The sequence below is a fragment of the Pseudopipra pipra genome, chromosome Z (genome assembly GCF_036250125.1).
Source record: "Pseudopipra pipra isolate bDixPip1 chromosome Z, bDixPip1.hap1, whole genome shotgun sequence".
In the NCBI taxonomy this organism is placed as follows: domain Eukaryota; kingdom Metazoa; phylum Chordata; class Aves; order Passeriformes; family Pipridae; genus Pseudopipra; species Pseudopipra pipra.
This window is the reverse complement of record NC_087581.1, coordinates 43,373,846-43,379,900: the sequence shown is the minus strand read 5'-3', so window position 1 is coordinate 43,379,900 and position 6,055 is coordinate 43,373,846.

Here is a 6,055-nt window from a genome sequence, read left to right as displayed (position 1 = left end):
TCAATCTACAATAAACGAAGTTCCTGGATTCTCACATTGAGGTGTCTAGAGCTTTCCGTCGCGACAAGACTGTAGGTTCCATGATTTCAGATATCCAAAGTATTGGAGGAGTCAGTATGTTTGTACATCTAACATGTGTTCTGTGAATTTAACCAGTTTAAGAGTACATATTTGGGGCACATGGGTGTGTATTTGAAACAATACACACTGAAAGAGGGAAATTCTGTATTTGTTAATACCATGTATTAATAAATCTCATCAAACAATTATGAAAGGGCTTTGGAAAGGTAAAAACCCTTCTAATTTCAAGTGTTATTTTGAGAAGCAAACGACTTTTCTTCACTTATTTGTGAAGAAAACAGAGACCTCTTTTCACTTTAGGTCTTAGAAGCAAGAAGAAATTGATGTGTAATGCTTTACAAACTGGCCAGGTAGAACAACAATGAGTACTGGAATAAATGAATGACATGCTTTCCAAACAACACAACATTTGTCAGAAAGAATTTTGGTATCTGTAATTATTGTATTGTCTTATATTCAGCTATGGTTGCTAGACTGGTGGTAAGGATATGAGGTAAAACTATTTCCCATTCCCTTACAGCACTGCCTAATTTTCCACTGGACCTTTCTGCCTCTTCACCACTGAGAGGGATTTACTCTCTACCCACACTCTCCTGTCCACATTGTAGCTGTGAAAGGTAAGAAATTATTTTACTGTTTTGTCTGAAAAATCTCCTGAATCTATCTCACTCCTAGAGATAAGAGGCAACTGAAATCTATATGTGATCTAGCAGGTTGTGAGATACCAGATATGCAGACTCATGGGGCAGAAACAAATTATCTCTCCCAGAACACCTTCCTTTGGCAACTAAGGAATTCCAGGTTCACTTGAAAGTCAAATAAAAACAACATTCCTGAAATTGCAGTGATGCAAAAGCTGTTAATCTGTTAAGCATATAAACTTTCTGTATCTTCTAGAAGAGGCTTAAAAGACATCTTCTGTTTCATATTGATAACCACTTCTCCTGCTTTTCCTTGAAGAAAACTTTAGCAGTCTACACTCTAAGGGTGTCCAGTAATGCCAAGAAACCTGAAGTCCTCCCCCATGTAGGACCTGTAGTGTGGCTGTAAGTGTTAATGATAATAATCACATCTCTGGAAATTATTGCCAGGTGTTCAGGTGCTGAAGGGAACTGCCAACCAACTAGTCATTACTCATTCCCTCTAGGAAGAACAAGGGCAGCTTAATTTGACATGAAATTTGTATGGCATAGATGACCTTTCAATATGAATGCGAACAACAGTGATGGAGAAATAGTGTAAACATGGATTATTAAATTATTGAAAAGGTTAACAAATATTAGTTCATTTCACCTAGACATGTGTTCTAGCAAACAAGACAAAACAAAACTCAGAGCTGAAGATCAGTCAAGATCAGGGCCTCGCTCTAATGCTCTCTTCCAGTTCTCTAGAAGTACAAGCTCTTTTCCAAAGACTCTGTCACAGTCCTATGCCCACATCCTTCAATTTAACCTTACCAATGAAGCTGCATGGACCTACATTGACTTTAGAAATCCAAATGTACAAGAGTTAGATTTGAAACTTTGCACCTTCGAAAACTTAAGTGTATAATTTTTATAACATTTTGACTTTAATTGCATGCAAAAAATAATTTTTAAAAAATTATTCTGATCAATAGCTTGAGTCAATGTATTTGGCAATGAAATACTTGGAAATATATATTTATTGGAAGAAGTGCATGACATTTTTATACTTTAAAATATTGCTCTTTACAGAAAAAAAATAGGAAGGGAGATGATAACAACCACGACTAAAGTAAAATTAATCAATAACTGCAACGTAATCACATTTGCTGCTGTTTCAGTTCAACCAGACATCTCACCCACCCCTACCTGTGGTTGTGCAGGCAATTAATATATATAACTCATGCACATCTTTGCCACTTTTATAGGAAATGATCTCCAGGTAGAGATCTTGGTGCTTTCTTTCTTCGTTGTGTAAAAAAAGTCCATTTAAGGCTGGCATTGATGTGTTATCTGTATTGACATTGCCAATCCATTTGACAACAGACTTTTTCATTGATTAGCAATAACAGCTTGACACAAGGAGAGGATGTACTCTTATAGGCCTTTCTTTCCTTGCTGTAGCACAATCTATTTGGTATGTCAGAATTTATTTTTACATCTATCCTTTGTTTTTAATGATTGTGGAAGACGCATTGAAGGATGTGAGGAAAATGGATATAGCAACAGAGTGTGTCTTTACACTGAGGTTGTGTGGGATGTGAGTAGTACAGAGCAGAATATTATCCCGCAACAGTTAAAACTCCTTACTTTGATCCTATCTCCCAGGACTATTTGAAACATAGATGTTCCTTCCAGTTTCTGTCTTTCTTTTTTTTTTTTACCTTAACAGTGAAATACTGCTACAGGAAATCCTTAATTTGGGGAATCACTGATTATAAGAATAAGCCAGATGTTATTAGGCATGAGTATTCATCAGCAGTAGAAGTTTAATAATGGAAATTTTGTTTTATTTAGCTTTTCCACTGTAGAACCTTCTTCACAACTTGTGTACAGGAACTCAGCAGATTAAATGTCAGTGAACCTTCAGAGCAGTCTGTCTGCTTCCTGCCTTTTTTCACTTCAGAGGATCTGAACAAGGCAATTAAACAAGTTGGAGCTGAAATCAAACCTTACCAGATCTATACGGAGCTGCAAAAACACCTTTGTGTTGTCGTTTCTTGTGAACATGTTTGAATTGCCACAAAGTCCAGTAAATGGCTCAGTTCTGTCACAGTCTTCTGGAGGTAAAAAAGGCTCATGGCACTGTTGAGCACAAAAATGACACAATATGGTCATTAACATTTGTTTCACACACTTTCAGTTTGTGGCCTTTAGAAACAGAGGAACTGTCAGTGAGTTCTTAAGACGGCTTTTACAAACTCAGCAAAATTATCAAGGTAAGTTGTTTTCTCTTTAATTAAAGATGTCTTCTCCAGTGCAATCATGCAGTATTCAGGAAAGAATTAAACTCCTTGGGCACTGTAGCTACATGTTACAGTGATGTTATAATGATGTGATAAAATACATGGATGCAGACCAAGATCAAATCCACTGAAGGATTTTCAGTGTACTCCTCACATGTACAACTTTTTCATTTCCCCTGCCAGTTTACCATTTTCTCATCATTTGTGTGCTCTAACATGTTTACAAATGTCAGAATATTTGCTCTGCACTGAAATTCCACTTAGTTAAACATCTTGTTTAGGACAACCTATGTGGCTAGAAGACAGTTTATTAGTGGGGCAAGAGAATTGTTTTCCTTCTTGGACAATGTGGTGAGACATTTATTTCATGTTCTGGGAAGTCTCTGCAGTTCAGAGCACCACCTTTCTGGTGTTTCCAGTGTGTTATTATTTGGCCAGTTCAAATAAAGTGTCAACTTCCTCCTGAAGTTGTTAGAGTAGTGAAAAAATCAACATTTAGGTATTTATTGCTATATTTAGCTGCACCATTCAGCACAAGCCTATTACTTGTTAGTGTGATTGTATTCAATAGAGCCATAGATCAATAAAGTGTTGATATATGCTTTGAAAAGACTGACAGACAAGGAAGAAGTCTCTGCTCCAGACTCTCTTGAACCTGTCAATGCTTTTCACTCATGTGTGTCTCCTCAGATGAAAAATCAGCTGTTTTAACAGTTCAAGCCTTAAATCCCAGGTTTTGCACTGGAAGGATGGGGTAAAGGAGCCAGAGAATAAAAAGATTCATCAGAACATTACAACTGGTAAACTGGTTTGGAAAATTATACATTAAATAATAAACTAGAGCTGATGTGCATTCAGCCTAAAGATGTGTTTCCCTTGGCAGTGACATCTGAGTAGTTTAGTCCCATGGGAATGGGAATGGGAATGGAAATTACTCCCTCAGACAAGTGGTAATTGTAGGACTGTCCAATCTAGTGGCTTAATTTCTCTCCCCACAGTCAGGTGTAATGGCCTGAATATCACACAGAATGGACAGATATAAACACCTTCCTGCAGTGCAGCAGGAGACCACACAGCTCATGCAAGGACATCTTAAATGGCCATAGAAAAGCCATCTTTTACACCTGAATTGAAATCCCAGTACTACTGCAGTGCAGCCATCAGATGAAAGACAATTAAAATAATGGTGTGTAGGTTCCTTGTAGCTCAAGACAAAGACTATATGAGAAAAAAAGAAAATTTTTATTATGTTCATAATTATTTCTTTTTTCCCCTCCTATCTTTGCCCTAATTTTTTCTCTAAACTTACTATTTTTATAAATCTGAGAATGTTTATGAGAAAACAAGCCTATTCCTTTCCTCTCCAGTTCAGAGATGGGAGAAATTAGGAGAAAATTTGAGCTCCTTGTCTAAACCAAACAGAATCATTCCTAATCTGTAGCAAGGGAAGTTTTAACTTGCAGATGTTTATTGCTGTAAGAATAAACCAAATCCAAAATGTACAGGTAGGCCCAAGATTTTAGCTTGGTTGCATCTGCTGTTTTGGAGTGATAATGGTGTGCTGGTTTAAAGGTAAACTGGCAGGGGAAATGAACCCAACTCAAAAGAGAGATTATAAGTCACAATAACAATTTAATAAAATAATACAATAAGTACGATTATACAGACAAACAACTGGTTTTAACCCACAAAACCCAAATGTATAACCCAGCACCCTGGGACATGAACAGAATGGTGTTCGTTGGGCCCCCTGAGTCCAAAGTAAAAGGAGAGGGAAAAACCTGTTGGTGAGAGTGCTGTTGCAGTCTGGTCAAGAGTGGGGATTGCAGTCCGGTCGAGAGTGGCGGTCTCAGTCTGATTGAGAGTAGTGGTCTCAGTCTGGTTGAGAGTGGTGTTCACAGTCCTTCTCCGGATCCCATGAGTGGTTAAAAAAGTCCCAAGACTCCAAGATTATGTATCTTCTGTTTCAGGCAGGAATGCCCAGTACCTCCCTCAGGTCAGGGAGTTCCACAATGGGTGTGAGGAGAGGAGCATCCTCCTATCTTGCAGGCCTCTTAGCAACCAGTTTATAGCCTGAGGAGTCAGGCATGCTCTGGGCAGATGGTGTAAATGGTCTATTGATAACAGTTTCTGGGAAATGGCATGGAAGGCTGTAGAATACGCAGTTTTGGATTACACCCATACAGTGATGAACTGGTCCCAGCTGTTCTAACTAGGACAAATGGTGTGACAAAAATCTTCATAATAATTTACTCACTCTTCTGTCTTGTGTTGTTTGTGTAAAGCCATAACTTTGGTTCAGATTAAGCATGTGAACAGTGTGAATTACATAAATATTACTTATCAGAAATAAAAAAATTATACAAAAATTCATGGCCTTTAATCTAATGCTGACAAAAGATGAATAACAGAAACACAAGAAAGAAGTCAGAGGTTTGCAAAACTCTTCTCCATGGTTAAGGTTTCCCCTTGCACACAAGTACTGCTGTAGCAAATGCAGTCAGTGCTGGTGTCATTGCCAGATTCTCAGCTGATAAAACTGGCATTAATTAAATTGAGTCCATTGAACACTGTATTTTTTAAACAAATCTATGACGTTGTTTGTTTGTTTATTTCGTTGGTTCATTTGTTTCATGTCTGGCAAAAACAAACTCCACAGTGGTTGCTAAACTTGTTTTTAGAGTTGCTTTGTTCCTGCCCTTTTCAGGTTTTGCGTCCTTTTTTCCCTCACTGAGGTGACAATAACCACAGACCTCACCCCTGAAAATCTTGTCCAGAGCAAAAGCTCAGTCTGTAGAGCACAGCCAGTTCTCACTGGCAGTACAGTTCCTACCTGAAATGATTCCTAATATAGTCTCTGTCCCACTAGCTGTTGAAGATGCCTTTCCTTTCCACAGCCCTTGCTCTGAATTCAGTGTCCTGCTCTTCCACAGACAGCTTTTACAAATCATTTATGTCCACAGAAAATGCAACTGCCTCTGTATGGGCGGGGTAACAAGCATGAGCTGCACACTAGCCAGTTCTGAAACTTTGCATGTCACTTGT